At 44.2% G+C, this 18414-nt stretch overlaps 1 protein-coding gene across 1 annotated transcript in view; it reads right to left on the bottom strand.

Annotated features, from left to right (window-relative positions):
* The window catches only part of ATP2B2 (ATPase plasma membrane Ca2+ transporting 2), a 203895-nt gene extending 199346 nt beyond the window's left edge, over positions 1–4549 (bottom strand). Inside the window, exon 1 of the mRNA XM_054504605.2 lies at positions 3732–4549. The gene's annotated coding sequence lies outside the window, so the exon portion shown is untranslated. The remainder of the gene's footprint in view (positions 1–3731) is intronic.
* Between the last annotated feature and the right edge of the window lie 13865 nt (positions 4550–18414).

The raw sequence follows: 18414 nt of genomic DNA, 5'->3' as shown, positions 1-18414 counted from the left end.
AAGCCAAGGAATGCCAAAGATTGCCCCTGAAGCTCCAGGAGCTAGGAACGGATCCTCCCTCACGGGGCTTGGAAGGAACCAACCTGGCTGACACTTGGTGTCAGGCTCCCAGCCTCTGGAACCGTGAGACAACGGTCTTTGTCAAGGTGCACGGCTTGTGTGCTTTGTTACAGCAGCCCACATAAACGGATACGGATGGCGAACGGTCTGTTCCCAGTGCTTGTGCAGTGGAGAGTCTGACATGGTCCCAGCAGGAAGGGGCCTGGGGTCCTCCCCCTTTGAGGCAGCCGTTCCCACGGGGGACCACCAGGCGAACAGAAACCCGCTGAGCACCGTTGACATCCTGGGCTCTGCTGGACACATCAGTTTTTCTCTCCCAGGTAATCTTTCCAATAGCCTCAAAATGGATGGCTTCCTACTCCCGTTTTAAAGATTATAAAGCTGACGTGGGAGAGTGTTTAAACAACTTGCCCAGGATTGTGTCACCGGGACCTGATGCTAGCGGAGGTGAGCCATGCCGCCTCCCCAGACAGATCGCACGTGGAAAGAGCTTCCCAGAGTTAACAAGCTGGTACCAGGGGTTTGAGTGCACGACCCCAGCTCTTTGCTCTGTCCCCTGTGTTTCAGGCTCTGGGGCAGTCTGGCCAGGGGCAGGGCCCATGTTTTTCTCCATTCCCTCATTGAGGAAAACAGGATGGAAGGATACGTTCCAACTCCCTAAAAGGATAAGGTGTTTAAGTATCCTCAAGTATTGCGGGCCCTGGGGTGGCTCAGTTGGTGAAGCGTCTGCCTTCGGCTCAGGTCATGATCTCAGGGTCCTGGGATCGAGCCCCGCATTGGGCTCCCTGCTCTGCGGGGGGTCTGTTTCTCCCTCTCCCTTTGCCCTCTGCTTGTGTTCTCTCTCTCAAATAAATAAATAAGTAATCTTAAAGGAACCCTCAAGTGCTTTCAAGCTCTCATTTGTGCAAGTTTTCACCTTTTACAGAGCACGTTCCCACGTGCTGTCTCCCACCCCCAGCACTGCCCAGCGGGTGGGCACTACTGTCAACACGTAAATGAGGCCCGAGCTGCTTTGTAGACGGGTGTTCCTGACAGCAGCCTAATAGGTTGCTCCGACATGCAAATTTGGCCAGACCTCCCGGGTTCAAATCCCCGTTAGGGAAGTGATATAACCCTCTGTCCTTCAGTTTCTCATTTTGTAAAGTGGGGCTAGTGGTCGAGCCTACCTCCAGGAGCTGTTGAGAAGACTAAGGGGTGAATGTTTTTAAAGCACTTAAAATAGGTCCTGGCACTTCGCCAGCACAATAATAAGTGGTTAATATTATTCTTATTAATTCATTCAGCCAACATGGATTGAGGGCTGCATTTGTGTAACTAGACTGACTAGGTTCACATCCCTACTTTGCTGTGTACTCCCTGGATGACTGTGGGCATTTTACTTAACACTCTGGGCCTTGGTTCCTTCTTCTGTGAAATGGGGATAATAAAACTACATGTGTCACAGGGTGATGGTGAGGATAAGGGGCTTGTTCAGTGCCTGGCTCACTCTCAGTTCTGAATAAATCCTAGGTACTTTTATGGCTGATAGCAGAGTTACTGTGATTCCAGTTGGGTCAGGCCAGGCTTCTACAGCCACCGTGGGAGACACACAATCACCCTGGACAGATTCCCTCTGGAGGCTGGAAGGTCAGGTTTGGGGCCAGGGCAGCCCCATCCCTCAGCACTTCAGACCCAGCCCTTCCTGGCACCGGCCCCCACCCCCAAGCCCTCTCCCAGCTGCAGAGCAATGGTTCCCAAACATTCACTAGATCTCCAGAACCCTCCAATAGCTTTGCCACTACATGTAGACTACAATTTAAACTCCTCACAGGAGGCCCTACAGGCCTGGCCCAATTGACCCTCAGTAGGCACTCCTCGCCCACATCACTGATGTTGGGCTTCTGCTCACCCCTCCCAGCCCACTGTCCTCCTCACTGTTCCCCAACCTCAAACGGGCTACTTGCTCCTGGGGGCCCTCCCATATGCCTAGAACATTCTCCCAAATCCCGGACCTCTGCATGGCTGGCTGCTTCTACTATGGAGACCTCCAGTCAAATGTCCCTTCCTCAGGGGACTGCCGGCCAATCCCACCCTGCCACCCGTTTTGCTCTGTTCACACTGCTTGTGATGCTCTGAAGCCATCTATTGATTTGGTTACCTGTCCAATGGAGTGGCAGTACCATGAGGACGGGCGTCTCATTTGTTTCATTCATGAGGGCACCCCGGGGTGAATAAAAGCCTAACAGGGACTGCACACAGAGGGTGCTCAATAAATGAACAAGCATACAGGTGGTTAGGCTCTGGCTTCAAGTATCCTTTAGGGAAATGATAACGCATCTTTGCCATTATGAAATAAAAGAGGCCGAAACCCCACAGTGAAAATTCCACCATGTGATTGCCAACCATGGGCCCGGGAAGCCTTTCAACCCATCTCAGGAAAAGAAGAGGGGGGATGTCACCTTCTCCTCCCGTAAATGGCTCAGGGATGGCTCTCCTCAACCTCCTTCCCCACCAACGCCTGTCAAAAGCTGCTGGGTTTAAACGCCCATGTTTCTGTTCTATATTATCGATCGTTTAATATTCAAGAGCTGGCATAAATAAATATGTGAGCAATTATGTAATGTGTTTGGAAACAATCTGGTTAGCCCCAAAGTGCTGGGGAGAGAAGCAAAACTTGCGCAAAGCCAGAAGTCTGGGTGATCTGTGAGGTGGGGGACAGAGGTATGTGGCCAGTCTGCCTGTCTGCTCCCTCCCCAGTTCTGTCCGGAGTTACTCATCTTCCTTGGCATACGCAGGGTGGGGTAGTAGGAAGTGAGCAGAGAATCTTGGAGGCATCTCCTGGTTCTCTGTGGCTCCTGTCTGGATGGTTACTGAGCTCTAGGTCAGTCTTTCCATCTGTGAAAGGGCTAATAGCGCCCTCTGGTAAGGTCAGATGAGATGATGTCTCTTAGCTCTGGCTCAAAGAACGTTCTTTCTGAAGTTAAGTTGGGTCTGATGCTGAAAGATGAGCTGTACAAGCTCTGGCCCCTAACAGGGGTGGGGGTGCAGGCCTGGACTTTGAGGTTCATGGGTATATAATGCAAGGTGGACTGGGCAAGACAATAACAGAGGCCCAAAGAAAGGGCTTCAGGAGTACAGAGAGGAAGACATGCTTCCCAGTAAGGAGCGGGAGATACCTGACAGAGCTGCCACATGGGCTGGCTCTAGAAGGCAGAGTGGCATTGTGACCCCAGAGAGGGCTGCCCATGTAACTAACATGCATTAGGCATCTAGCGTGTCTGTTCATTCAACAAGCATTTATTGAGCACCTACTAGGTTCCAGCTACTCTGCTAAGGACTTTACATGGATCATCTTTGCTTGGCCTTCACAAGACAGAGATGCTGCCATAATCCCCGTTTTACATAGGAGCGAACTGAGACTCAGCTTACCCTGTCTAGTGATGCTGCCTTCCTTCTCCAAGTTCTAGGCCATAATCCCTATTTAAATGCAAAAGAGATGTGGGGCAGTTTTCCCAAACCAAAACAATGCTGCATAAATAATTCATGTGCCTTCTCTGAGGTTACAAGAAGGAAGGAGCTGCTGTCAAACTCTGCTTTCCTGCTCAGCTGACCCTCCGTCAGCAGCCCCCAAACAGTGTTCTCTTCCATATCTACCCCACCCCCAGCCCCAGCCCAACCCATTTCCAACTCACCCCTCCAAGTCTTCTGGTTAAATGAGAGCCGTCAGGATTTGGAAAATGGGGCCCATGTCTTGCTGCCTCTGGGGACTGGGTGATGAAGTTCAGCTCTGTAAAAGGGGAGATGGCATTGGTTAGGGGTGGGTGACCTGATGGGGAGACAGTCAGGAAAGAATAGGGAGGGAACAGTGCTGGGGAGTGTCCCTGGCGTGCCTGCACTGGGCCAGGGCCAGTTTCAAGGGTAGGTGCAGACAGAAGAGAAGGAGTGGCCCAGTTCCCCAACTACTTCCCAGGAGCTGACCTTGCCCTCCAGGGACTGACCCTCTGATTTCCCCATCAAGACCTGCTTATGGGCTTCCCCCATCCCAGGCCCCAGGCCCTCTTAGGTGAGCAAGTCCCCCCCTGGCAGTGTGTCAGATGGGGTATTCCATCTGCTGACTGGTGTGGCCTTCAAGGCTAGAAGGAGTGGTGCGGAGTGGGCACGAGTGTGTGCTCTTGACAGACAGAGGCCCTTGGGCAAGTGGCTTTATGCTTCTGAGTCTGCTTCTCCATCTGCAGGATAGAGATAATAATACCTATTATTCAGGATTTTTGAGAGGAGTAACCGAAGTATAATATGTGTAAAGGCCTTGACTTCTAGAAGTGTTTCTTAAATAGCAGCAGAAGAGAATGGATGCTAAATGGCTCTCCAATGTCAGGTTCCATTTATTTACCTATCTATCCATTTATTCATTTGTAACTTTCTATTTTGAAATAATTATTAATTTAAAGCAAGTTGTAAAGGAATGTATAGGGAGATTCTCTGCACCTTACCCCAGCTGACCCCAGTGCTGGTATCTCCCACCATGGGGAGTCCCATGAACTTTCCCCTAGTGACTCCAGTGTTCAGAGATGTCCCATGCAATGACTCTCCTGTTAACATCTCCCACCACGGGGAGGTCTGGTGCACCTTCCTCCAACTGACCCCAGTGCTGACATCTCCCACCTCGGGGAGGTCCCATGCACTTTCCCCCAGGGACCGCATTGTTCAGGGATGTCCCATGTACCTTCTCCCAGCTGACCGGGGAGAGTTAACATCTCGTACTAGAGTGCACTGTCAAAACCAGGCATGTGACATTAGTACAACCCATGGAGCTTATTCACTTTTCACCAGTGTTACATGTGCTCGTGTGTGTGTGTGTGTGTGCGCGCGTAGGTCTATGCAATATGATCACTTTGCAGTTTTTCGTAAGCACCACCACACTCAAGATACAGATCTGTTCTACCAGCACAGCTTCCTTGGGCCACTCCTTTATAGTCACACCCACTCCCTCCCTGCCTTCATCCCTGACTCCTGGAAATCATGATTTTGTTCTCCATCTCTATAATATTGATTTTTCAACGATGTTCTGTAAATGGAACCTTTGGGGATTGGCTTTCTTCACTCAGCCTAATTCTCTGGAGATCCTTTAGGTTGTGTGCATATCAATAGTTCACTCCTTTTAATTGTTGAATATAATTCCATGATATGGATGGACCACAGTTTGTTTATCCATTCATCTGGTAAAGGACACCTGAGTTATTTCCAGTTTTTGGCTCTGATGACTAAATCTGCTATAAATATTTCTGTACAGGGTTTTTGTGTGAATGTAAATTTTCATTTATTTGGGATAAATGCCTGAGAGTGCAATTGTTGAGTTGCATGGTACTTGCATATGTGGTTTTGTATGTGTGTGTGTGTGTGTGCATGCTTAAAAGGAACATCCAAACTGTTTTCCAGAGTGACTGTGTACCGTTTTACATTTCCATGAGCAGCGTATGAGTGATCCAATATTTCTGCATCCTGGTCAGCATTTGGTATCATTTTGTATTTTTGGCATTCTGACAGGTGTGTAATATCTCATTGTGGTTTTAACGTGCATTTCTTTATTGGCTAATGATGTTGAACATCTTGTCATGTGCTTATTTGTCACCTGCACATCCTCTCTGGAGAAATGTCTCTTCATGACTTTTGCCCATTTTCCAATTGGATTGTTAATTTTTTTAACAGTTGTGTTTTTAGTTTTTTTTTTTTTTTAATTTATGTCAGATACTAGTACTTTGTCAGATTCTGTGGTTTGCAAATATTTTTTCCCAGTCTGTATTTTGTCTTTTTGTCCTCTTGAGAGAGTGTTTTTTAGAACACAAGCTTTTAATTTTGGTGAAGTCCACTTCTCTTTATTATTTTTTTATGGATCATACTTTTAGGATCAAGTCTGAGCTGAAGATTTTCCTCTTAATTTTTTTCCTAAAAGTTTTGTAGTTTATATTCTATATTGAAGTCTGTGATCCATTTGAGACAATTTTTGTGTAAGGTGTGAGGCTTGGGTAGATTTTTTGTTGGTGGTGGTGTTTGCCCGTGGATGTCCACTTTGCTTCAACATTATTTTTTTAAAAGGTTATTTTTCTTCCATTGAATTGCTTTTGTACCTTTGTCAAATATTGGTTGGTTGGGTGGGTCTATTTCTGGATCCTCTATTCCATTCCATTAATCTCTGCGTCATCCCTCTGTTAATACCACATAGCCTTGGTTTCTAGATAAGTCTTGAAATGAAGTACAATTATTCTCACTTTATTCTTCTTTTTCAAAACTGTTTCAGGTCTTCTAGCTTCTTTGCCTTTCCACATAATTTTTAGAATAATCTTTTCCACATTTACAAAAATTTTGCTTGGACTTTGGTAGAAACTGCACAGAACTGACGTCTTTACTACGTTGAGTTTTCAGTTCCATGAACAACTCTATGGCCACTTCATTCATTTAGATCTTCCTCATCAGTATTTTGTAGTTTTCAGCATAAAAATCTTGTGCATTTTTAAAAATATTTTATTTATTTATTTATTTGAGAGAGAGAATGAGAGAGAGAGAGAGAGCATGAGAGGGGGGAGGGTCAGAGGGAGAAGCAGACTCCCCGCTGAGCAGGGAGCCCGATGCGGGACTCGATCCTGGGACTCCAGGATCATGACCTGAACCGAAGGCAGTCGCTTAACCAACTGAGCCACCCAGGCGCCCCAAAATCTTGTGCATTTGTGTTAAATTTACACCTATATATTTTTTGTGTGATTGTAAATGGCATTGTATTTTTAACTTTGGTGTCCACATGTTCTTTGCTAGTATACAAAAATACAACAGTTTTTTTGGTATGTTTATTTTGTATCCTGTGACCTTCCTGAACTTGGTTACTAGTTCCAGGAGGGTTTTTGTTTTGTTTTGTTGTTTGTTTTTTTTGTAGATTCCTTGGGATTTTTTTATGTAGATAATAAAATTATCTGCACATAGTGACAGTTTTATTTCTTCCTTTCCAATCTGTATGCATTTTCTTATCTTAAAGCACCAGTGAGATTGCCTAGCACTCTTTGAATATAAGTGGTCAGAGCTGATATCCTTGCTTTGTTCCCAATTTTAGGGGAAAGCCTTCAGTCTTTAACCATTAAGTATAATGTTAGCTGTAATTTGTTAATAGATGTTCTTCATCAAGTTGAGGAAATTCTCTATTCCTATTTTTCTGAGCATTGTATCATGAATGGGTGTTGAATTTTATCAAATGCTTCCTGCATTGATGGATATGATTAATTTTTTTCTTCTTTAGCCCATTAACATGGTGGATTATATTAATTGATTTTTGAATGTTGAAACAACCTTGCATTCCTGGAATAAATCTTACTTGGTCCTGAGGCATAATTGTTTTTACATATTGCTGAATCCTATTTGATGATATTTGTGAAGGATTTTCACATGTGTATTCATGAGGGATGCTGGCTTATAGTTTTTATTTGTTGTGCTGTTGTCTGGTTTTGATATTGACATAATACTAGCTTCATAAATTGAAATGAAAGTGTTCCCTTTGCCTCTGTTTACTGGAAGGCATTGTGTAGAACTGGTGTTAATTTTTCAAACATTTGGTAAAATTCTCCCATGAAACTATCTGGTCTATTATACTAATAATTTAATGTAATTACTGATATGTTAAATTTTAAGTCTGTGCTTTTATTTTTATTTTTTTAAGATTATTTATTTATTTATATGAGAGAGAAAGAGAGAGCAAGAGCAGGGGTGTGGAAGGAGCAGAGGGAGAGGGAGAAGCAGACTACCCACTGAGCAGGGATCCCAAAGTGGGGCTTGATCCCAGGACCCTGAGATCATGACCTGAGCAGATGCTTAACTGACTGAGCCACCCAGGTACCCCTATGCTTTTATTTCTTGTTTTCTGTTTGTTCTTTCTACAAACACAACCACATCTGAAAATGCTGTAGTTTTTGCTTCAACTGTCAAACATAATTTAGAAAGCTCAAGAAGAGAAAGAATGTGTATTGCATTTAGCAATATTTTTGCTTACCATATCCTTTTTTCCCTTTCTGATGTTGTAAGATTCCTTTAAAAAAATAGTTTCCTTTCTGTTTGGAGAACAGCATTCTTTTAGGGTAAATCTTCTGGCCACAAACTCTCTTAGTTTTTCTTTCATCTAAGAAGATCTTGATTTCCCCTTCATTTCTGAGGGGTATTTTTGCTGGTGACAGGATTCTCAGTTGTCAGTTCTTTTTTTTCAGCATTTGAAAAACGTTATGCCACTTTCTTCTGGACTCCATGTTTTCTAATGAGAAATCCACTGTCATTCAATTTGTTTCCTCACCATCAGTGAGTTGTTTTTCTTCCGGATATGCGTTTTGTATTTAGTTTTCAGAAGTTTAGCTATTTTGTATCTTGATGTGCACTTCTTTGGGTTTATCTTCTTTGGAATTTTCTCAGCTTCATGAATCAGTAAGTTTATGAGGGTTTGTTGTTGTTGTTGTTGGTTGGTTTTGTTTTTTTGCCTAATTTGGGGAGTTTTCAGCCATTATTTCTTCAGGTGCTTTTTCAGTCCCACTCCCTTTCTCATCTCCTTCTAGGAGTTCAATGATATAAACATTAGGTCTTTTGTTACAGTCCCACAGGTCTCTGAGGCTTTATTTTTTTAAGTTTATTTTCTGTTATTCAGATTAGATAATTTTTTGTCCTATATTCCATCTCAATTATTCCTTCCTTTGTTCCCTTTAGTCTGCTGTTCAGCACATCCATTGAGTTTTTTTCCGTTTTAATTTCAGTTATCATATTTTTCAGTTCTAAAATTTCCATTTGGTTCTTCTCTATGTCTTCCATGTCTTTGCTGGAACTTTATATATTTTTTTTCTCATCTATTTCAAGTGTGTTCATAATTGTTCCTTGACGTATTTTTATGATGGCTACTTTAAAATCTTTGTCAGATAATTCCAACATCTCTCCCATCTCAATGTTGGCATCTATTGATTGCCTTTTTTCATTCAGTTTAAGATCTTCCTAGGTCTTTGTATAAGTGAATTTTAACTGATACTTGGGGATCTGGGGCATGATGTTATGAGCTTCCAGATCTTATTTAAATCTTCTGTTTCAGCTGGCTTCCTTTGACACTGCACCAACAGAGGAAGGGGGTTGGGGATTGCCATCTCCCCATTAGGTCCCCACTGATACCTCCCTGACTGGGAGGAGTAGGAAAGACTTATTACTGTTCCCAGCATGGTCTCCACTGGCACCATGGGAGCTGGAGGTGAGGTCTTATTACCACCTAGTGGGGAATGGAAGTCCTGGCTCTCTACTTGGTCTTCTCTGACACCACCCAGTGCGGGGGGGGGGGGGGGATGCGGTTTGGGGTGCGTTATAATCTGATGAAGGTAGAAGTCTAGTTTCTCCACAGGATTGTTGCTGGTGGGGGTAAGGCCATAATGTTTTCTATGGTGTTTGGCTGCAGTAGAGTAGTTTTGTCTAAAAGTGTCTGTTTTGCTAGGCTGACCCCTTCCTTCTTCAGCTAAAGAGAGTGGGTTCTCCAACCCCACTAGCATTTCCTCCTCTCTGGCTTCTTCAACTCCAACTCCAGGATACATAAGGCAAAACCACCACCATCAGGAACTCACTACCATGTTGTTTCTTGGGTCCTCAGGTCCCTAGTGGGTTTGTCCTTTCTCTGCCTTTCAGAGTTTTCTAATTTTCTTTTATATATAATGTGCAGGGGTTTTAGTTGCACTTAATGAGAGGAATAGGAAAAACTACCTCTATTCTATCTTCCTGGAGGCAGAAGCCCACTTGAAACCCTCTTAACAAGTGCTTCCCAGTTCCTTGGAGTTTTTTTTAGAATCACTTCTACCTTCTTAACACTGCTGAGCAGATCAAATCAGATTTCCTGACATGCTTGTCATTTCTCGTGGGCTTTTAGCTTACTACTGGACTCAGGTGAGTGTTTACCTGTCCGGTAGGAGACTAGGAGGACTTTTCCTTTCAAAGCTGTAGATGTGGTGGTGGGTAACTTAGAGCAGAGCCCCAAAGTCACTGATACAGTTGGGCATCTCTTTTAGGGTCACCAGGCCTAGTCCTTCTAGGTCTCTTCAGGGGAATACACTGCTGCACAGTGAAACATGAGAGGTGTTAGAGGAAAAGCTCTTGTTTGATCATTTGAGTTGTGAGCTGAATTAGCCTCCATTTTCACGAAATGACACTTTTACATAAAAGAAGAACTGACAGGCAAATGCTGGTTATTCAGACTTTAGTATTGGGCAGACATTTTCTCAGAAATGAACAAAGTGAGCCTATCACCTAAAGGAAAACAACTGACGGTACTTGTTGCCAATGATAAAGTTTGAGCTTTCAAAGTGTAAATTAGAATTTCGGAAAACTTGTGTCTGCCATCATGAGCCTGACAGCTTCCTAATACTTCCTAAGACATTTTTGATGAGGTCATTGGTGTGATAGCAAATGTGATTTTTAAAAACATTGTGTAACAAAATGTGCAAATATTTGAAAGATCTGCATAATTCAATGAGACAATATTTTCTAAATGTCCAATGCATGATGATGTTCCAAAAGCGTGGATGGGTAAAGATGCATCACAGTATAAGAGAAAAAAAAATGGATTTCAGTGTGAAAGAGGAAAAGTTCACTAACATGGCTTCAGATTCTTTATTGCAACTAATTTTTTTTAAAGATTTTATTTATTTATTTGAGAGAGAGAATGAGAGACAGCACAAGAGGGAAGAGGATCAGAGGGAGAAGCAGACCCCCCGCTGAGCAGGGAGCCCGATGCGGGACTCAATCCTGGGACTCCAGGATCATGACCTGAGCCGAAGGCAGTCGCTTAACCAACTGAGCCACCCAGGCGCCCTATTGCAACTAATTTTTAAGATGCTATCTGTTATGGCCTAATTGTGTCTTCTTCAAAATTCATATGTTGCAGTCCTAGTCCCCAGTACCCAGAATGTGACTGTATTTGGAGATAGGGCTTTAAAGAGGTGATTAAATTAAAATGGGCCCTAATAGAATATGACAGGTGTTCTTATAAGCAGAGGAAATGTGGACACACAAAGAGACACCAGGGATGTGTGTGCATGGAGGAAAGACCATGTGAGGACACAGGGAGAAGAGTCCGAGGAGAGAGTCCTCAGAAGACACCCAACCTGCTGATGCCTTGATCTTGGACTCCTGGCCTCCAGAACGGTGAGAAAATACATTTCTGTTGTTTAAGTCCCCCAGTCTGTGGTATTTTGTTATAGCGGCCCTGGCAAACTAATATACTATCACTTGTTAAGTTTGGGTGTAGTATCAAAGAAGAATATCTACAATTGTCTGAAAAGACTATTAAAATACTCTTTTCTGATAGCATATCTCTGTGAGGCTAGAATTTCTTCATATACATTAACTGTAACATCACATCGCAACAGATTGAATGCAGAAGCAGATGAGAATCCAGCTGTCTTCAATTAAGTCATTAAAGAGATTTGCAAAAATATAAAACAACATCACTCTTCTCACTAATTTTTTTTTTGTTTTGGAAAATATAGTTATTTTTCATAAAATATGTTGTATATGTTACCATAATGAGTTTATTATTGTTCTTTTAAAATGAGTTAATAAATAAATATCAGAATGTCAGTTTTCACTTCTGACTTGGTAAATGTGGAAGACAATATTCACAGAAGCAAAACTCATTGGGGATTTCAATCATTTTTAAGAGTGTAAAGGTCCTGAGGTCAGCATTTCCCAAACCTGAGTCAATCAAATGTGACGGTCAAGATGGTTCCTATCTGTCCTTTAATTTATCTTACTGTTTTTTTCTTAGTAACTTGCTTGATTAAAACTTAAACACATTTATTTAGAAGGAAACTTTTTTTTTTTAAGAGAGAGAGAGTATGCATGTGGGGGTGGAGAGGGGCAGTGGGAGAGGAAGAGAGAGTCCCAAGCAGCCTCCACACTCAGGATGGAGCCTGACGCGGGGCTTGATCTCATGACCCTGAGATCATGACCTGAGCTGAAATCAAACATCTGATGCCCAACCGACTGAGCCACCCAGGTGCCCCTACAAGGAAACTTTTGTCACTACCATCAGTGGAAAACCACTGCCACTCACCACAAATAAAAACTGACCAGAGCAAAGAAATGCAACAGGATAGTCTTACGTTTAGTGGATCCAATTGTCCCCCTAAGGCCCTGAGCCCAAAGTCTCTCTGCTCAGAGTTTAGCTAATGTTGGTGGGGGGCGAGGTCATCATTAAAGATACACTAGTTTTAGACAGAATCTTTTATCTTGATGTGGCCTGGAAGACTGAAGGAGAATTGAATTTTCCCAACAGGTGATGGACTGTTATTTCATTCCACCTAATATCCTCTTAGGTACTATCAGAGGTACAGGTCTGGCACTTAGGGATGCTCAGATTTAATGGCACCCAGAGAACTTCTCTCTTCACAAATGGTGCTTCTGCCTCCTTGAAGGCAGACATGGGAGAGGGTCCTGCTTGTGCTCATGAGCCCAAGATCATTGACCTTGGCAACTAACCTCAAGAAAATGGTGCATTCTAGCTCAGGCAAACCCATGAGATGTTTTTCTTTGCAGTCCTCCTTCAACATCAAATCAGTGGTGGCCTGCAGACACCTCAACTCCAGCTTGTGCATGCTCTACTCTTGATTTCATCCCCATCCCAAATCTGTTTTTCTGCTGTGTTCCTTCTCTAGGTGAATAGCACCATGGCCAAGAATGTTCCCAGCAAAATTGTTTGCAAGAGCTGAACCAGGGAAACAACCCACATGTTCACCAGCAGGAGAATGAATCAACAGATGGTGATCTCTTCATGCCAGGGAATATTATACAGCAATAAGAATGCATGAACTCCAGCTGCACATTGATGAGTCTGAGAGACATAATGTTGCCAGAAAGAAGTAAGTCTCAGAAGGTTACATACTGTGTGATGCCATTTAAAAGAACTAAAACAAAAGCAAAACTAAACAATAAGTGTTGTAAGCATACACATACGAGATAAAAATGTTTAAAAAGAAAAAGCATATGGGGATTCTCTGTACTTTCTGCTCAATTTTGCTGTAAACCTAAAACTGCTCTAAAAAATACAGTCTACAGAAAAAACACAAGGAAATGATAAACACAGGATGATCATTTCCTCTGGGGGTGACAGGGGCTTGGGATGGGGATACTCACACAGGAATAGGCAAATTATTGGTGACATTCCAGTTCTTGGGTTGGGTGGTGGGTCCATGCTATACATTGTATTATTATTATTTTTATTATTTTTTAAAAGATTTTATTTATTTATTTGACAGAGAGAGAGAGGGCACAAGTAGGCAGAGTGGCAGGCAGAGGGAGAGGGAGAAGCAGGCTCTCTGCCGAGCAGGGAGTTGGACGTGCGGCTCGATACCAGGACTCCGGGATCATGACCTGAGCTGAAGGCAGCCGCTTAACCGACTGGGCCACCCAGGCGCCCCTATACATTGTATTATTAACATAAGCTAACATATGCTGCATAATTTCTTTTGCATGTATCAAATATAATATTAAAAGACATAAGAAAGGAAAAAAATGTACAGTCTCTGATCTGGTAATTTTGCTTCTTAGGAACCTATTCTAATGGAAATAACCAGAAATGCAAACAACATTTCAGTCATAAAGATGTTCATTACAGTGTTTTTCTTTTTAAATCATAGCAGTAACTTGGACACAATCTAAATGCCCAGTTGTAGGGGATTCGTTAAGTAAATTGCTGAGCAGTCACAGGATAGAATATCATGTTTTCAAATAATTTTTAATGACCTAGGAAAATTTCTTAATAACCTCAAGTGAAAAATGTAGAGAGCTGAAATAAAATAGAATCTCAATTTTCATGACCCCAATGAGGAACATATGTTTATAGCATAGAAAAAAGATATACTATTGAAAGTTATAATAATAAAAGATAGTGTTCCCCAAATGTCAACATTGGTGGGGTTAAGGTCTTTGTTTGTTCTATATAAAGTCTCTATTTCACCATTGTCTATAGTAAACATATATGTAGGGAAACATGCTAGCACATGGCACATTAATACAGGAAGACCAGCTTGCCCATCTCCCAGCACCCTCACCATCCCCTCCCCTCGAATGATTATCCAACTGCCCCCTGAGGCTGGATGGAGTTTAGTGTCTGATAAGCCCCGGTCAGACTGACTCCACCAGGAAGCAAGAGGGGAAGGAAAGAAGACCTCAGACACCACTCATCATACCTGTCCCTCCCAGCTTGCAGCCTCCTGACTGAAGTCACCCCTCAGTGTGCCCCCTTGCCCACCTCAGCCCAACTCGTCCTTCCCTGGGCCCACCCCACCTGGTCCCTCTTTCCAGGGCCACCTACTAGAAGCAGAGGAAGTGGCCGGTTCTCTGGGCTTTGCATGGCCTAGCTGCCGACCTCTCCACAGAGCTGAGGTCACTAGCCCCTACATGGTGGAATGGAGGGACGGCCCTCTGGATGGCTCCTCTCCAGACCCCGACTTGGGACCTACCAGGGACTCCTCCTTTCCCCTACTTTCCCTGTCCAGAGATAGAAACCAGCCCCAAAGTGGACCACCACGTCTGCATCTTCTCCTGCTATGAAGACACCTGCCTGTCAGATTGATGAGGCACAGCCTATTGACTTCATTGCCCCATTTTACAAATGGGAAGACCGAGCTCTCAGAGGTAAGGCCATGTATCCTAGGGTACACAGCTAAAGGTGCCTAAGTCAGGATTGAAGCCTAGGTTGTGGGGCTCCCAAAGCCAGTAGGTTTTGCAGCCTCATGCTCTAGACCTGCTGCCCCTATCAGTAAGCGCTATGCACTTGTGTGATGTCCTCTTTGAGTCAAAAATAAATCGAGGCTCAGTTCTGCTATGCCATCTGCCACACCAATTCAGTGGCAGAAATGTTGACTTACTGCAGTGAGGGAACGCTCCCACAGCCGGGAACTGAGCAGCGAGAGGCCCCGCACCTCCTGGGTTTCCCTGGCTGGGGGCTGGTCGATCATACAGGCATAGGAAGGGGAGAGGGGCTGCAGTGGGCACAGTTTTCAGCAGGCGGTGGGGGAGAGCTGTGGGCTCTGAGTCAGCATGCCTGGGCCAAAGCTGACTGCCACCGAGATGGGTGGCCATGGGCAAGTCTTCTCCTCTCCCTGGGCCTCAGTTTTTTCACTAAAAGGAGCTGGAACATATGATTCTTTCTAGGCCCAACAAGGTTACATCCTATGGCTCTAGGTCTCAGAGATGGAGGTGCCTCCACATTCCTGGTCCTTTGGGGTTGACAACAGCCCATGGGGAGAAGGAAAGGGATTCTTAGAGAGAGGAACTGGCTGGCCCAAGGTCACATCATTCCTGACAACAACATCAACACAATGATAACAATACTCCCCTACCTATAAGGCACCTCCCAAAGCACTCTCATGTCCATTATTTCACTCACAGTCCCCATTTTACAGAGGAGGAAACAGGATCAGAGAGTCCCTAAGGCCACATAGATGGCTTGTGCCAGGGAGGACAGAGCCACATTCCCATGCATCTGGTCCATGGAATTTCTGAAGTTTAGTCCCCAGGGAAGCTGCACTCATAGCTTCTAAGGCAAAATCATCCTGTACCAAAGGTGGGAGAGACACTCAACCCAGGAAATTTTTCAGTTTAGGCATTTGATGAATATGTGTCCTGTGCTTTAAGAATAGTCACTGGGCATCCCAGCCGAGGGTTTGCCTAGCACCTTCCACATGTGTGACACTCACTTCAGAGGCAGCTGGGAGGAGCACTGGGTGAGGCATCTAGTCTTGGCACTGCCCCTTTAGCTGTGTACCCTGGGATGAGGGGTTTGACGAGGCGGCTTGCAGGGTCCTCACTGCTCCAGGCACTGCCCTGGTCATTACTGGAAGTGCATCTGTAGTTTCTCATTCATCTTCTGTCAGGCAGGAGGGGCCATGAGTGTTGGATGGCCAGGACCCTGGTGGCTAAGCTCACTGCTATACCCGAGTGCCTGGCACTCATTAGGACCATGCCACCACTTGTAGATTGGTGGAGAGGTTTTAAGGAGCAGATCCCATAGGCATCTGTTTTGTATCACACACAGGATGCTGGGGAAAAGCCTCTTGAGGCTGCCACTCATAAAGTACTTAATACGGTCTGTTCTCCAAGCCCTACATAATCCCACTTAATTCTCATAGTGACACTAAGAGAGCAGAGATGCTGCTGTTACCCTGCCCATCACCCCCAGATCTATCTACTGTGCTGCAATTTCCCCCACAGCATCTGTATCTCTTTGGCTGAGGGCCTCCTCTGATGAGCAGAACATCCACAAGTTCTGGAGAAGTAACACCACTCCCCCAAACCCAGCAGCCCTCCGCTAATGACTGTTGAGAGTTGGAAGCTGGTGTATAAATACCCCAACTTCCTTGTTCCTGGAGGAAACAAGGAAACAAGGTTTTCCTCAAGGAAAACCATGAGCTGTGAGCTCCATGCTGGCTCTCAGAATCCCCAGTGTGACTGAAATTCATTTGTCCATAGTGACAATTAACTTGCTTGAAAATACCTCCTTCCCTTTCCTGTCTCACTTCTCCACTCTCCTACTAACTTTCCTGTGCCTCCCAAATACGTTTTTTGTATTTGAATCATTGTCTCATGGTCTGCTTCTGGGAAAACCTAGTCTGAAATGAGAGGCGCTAATATTATTTCCACTTTGATGGAAGGAAAGCCAATGCTCAGAGAGGAGTAACTTTCCCAGGGTGACACAGAAAGTCTAGATCTGAGCCCAGGACTGTTTAACCTCCGATGGTTTGATCATCACACATGCCAGGAAGAAAGAACTAAGTGAGATTCAGAGTCTAATGAGAGAATGGCTATGGGGGAACATTAACACTCACTCATTCACTCATTCATTCAAAGACTTCTTATTGAAATCACTACTTCTCAAGCCCTGAACTGGGTGCTTAGGATACACTGGTTAAATGCACTCTCTCTGGAATCTTGGGGACCTGGGCTCAAATCCAGGCTTTAACGATGTGCCAGCTGTGTGATGTAGGCGAGTAATTCAACCTCTCCTGACCTCTGCTTTGTTGCATGTCAAATGGTGCCTATTACCCAGGCTGTTGGAAGGGTAAACAAGCTCACACATACAAATAAGTGCTCACTATGTGTTAGTTACAAGATGACGGTGATGTCAGACCTGAAAACTGGGAAGTGGTATGTGGCAGGAGTACTGTCAATTTTAGCATGTCTTATCACTTAGGCCAGCCAGGGGTTAAAATAAATGAGTGGCAGAGTAGTTTAAAGTTTGCATTTCTCCCTAATTTTCCTTCCTCTTTTCCTCCCTTCCTTCTTTCCACCCTCCCAAATCTCATGCCCTCTGCTCCTTGCTGGGCTCTGTGTTGGGCACTGGGACACAGAGATGACAAGACTCTGCCCCCAGGGAGCTCTCAGGGCCCAGGGGAGATGGGGAGATAGGCAAGGAGACAGTCTAGCTCAGTATGGTGAACAAAGGCCAGCACAAGCACAGAGGCAGAGGAGCATGAGAAGGGGCACCTGACCCTGCCTGGTGATGCTGGACTTGAGGTGAGTAAGCCACATGGCTCACAGAGGTTATATCACCTGCTCAAGGCCCCACAGCAAGTAAATGGTTGGTCAGACTCCAAATCCCATGGGATTTCTAATATCGTGCTATGCGATCACATTCTCTTAAGAGCCGCGAGGAATCCATAATAACAATGACTTCTATTGCAAGATAGGTCTTGGGAACTCAGCCCAAGGGAGCCTTTTGTGGCTGGCTAGCTACAAACAAAACAAAACAAAACAAAAACCCAGAGCCTCTGAAGTCTCAGTAGAAGGAGCAACTGAAAAGTGGAAAACAATATGAAAGCCACAAATATTTATTTCACAGGGAAGCAAGGGAAGCAGATAAGACATATTAACTTTTTCTGAGAACTAGAAGCTGAGCAAATAGCAGTAATGTGACAAGTCACTTAACTGAAGAATAAGAATACTGAAGAAAAAGTTGTGCTTCGAGGATTTTACCTCTCTGTAGACCACTGTTTTTCTTTTCAGTAACCTCAAGATTAACTCTATAATAATATATTTTTTCCTTTGTGTGTTTTTTCTATTAACACAGAAATACACTGGATCCTAATTCTCTAGATCAGACTTTTTTGTTTGTTTTCTAAAGCACACTTTTCTCTGTGATTTTTCTAAAGATCTGGTATAATCTGAGGTACAGATCTTTTATCTTTTGGGGTTAAAAACGTCTCCCTTCCAGAAGGACACATTCTCAATGTTCCAATGAAAGTCAACCAGAACACAAGTTCTGATATACTGAAACTCATTTTATAGGAACCCTGTCAAGACTTAAGACTACCTATTCCTAGGAACCCA

Source organism: Mirounga angustirostris, unplaced genomic scaffold (assembly GCF_029215605.1).
Source record: "Mirounga angustirostris isolate CCGP_5_RB_7025 unplaced genomic scaffold, mMirAng1.0.hap1 SCAF_1, whole genome shotgun sequence".
Lineage (NCBI taxonomy): Eukaryota > Metazoa > Chordata > Mammalia > Carnivora > Phocidae > Mirounga > Mirounga angustirostris.
This window is presented reverse-complemented; position numbering and strand designations above follow the sequence as displayed.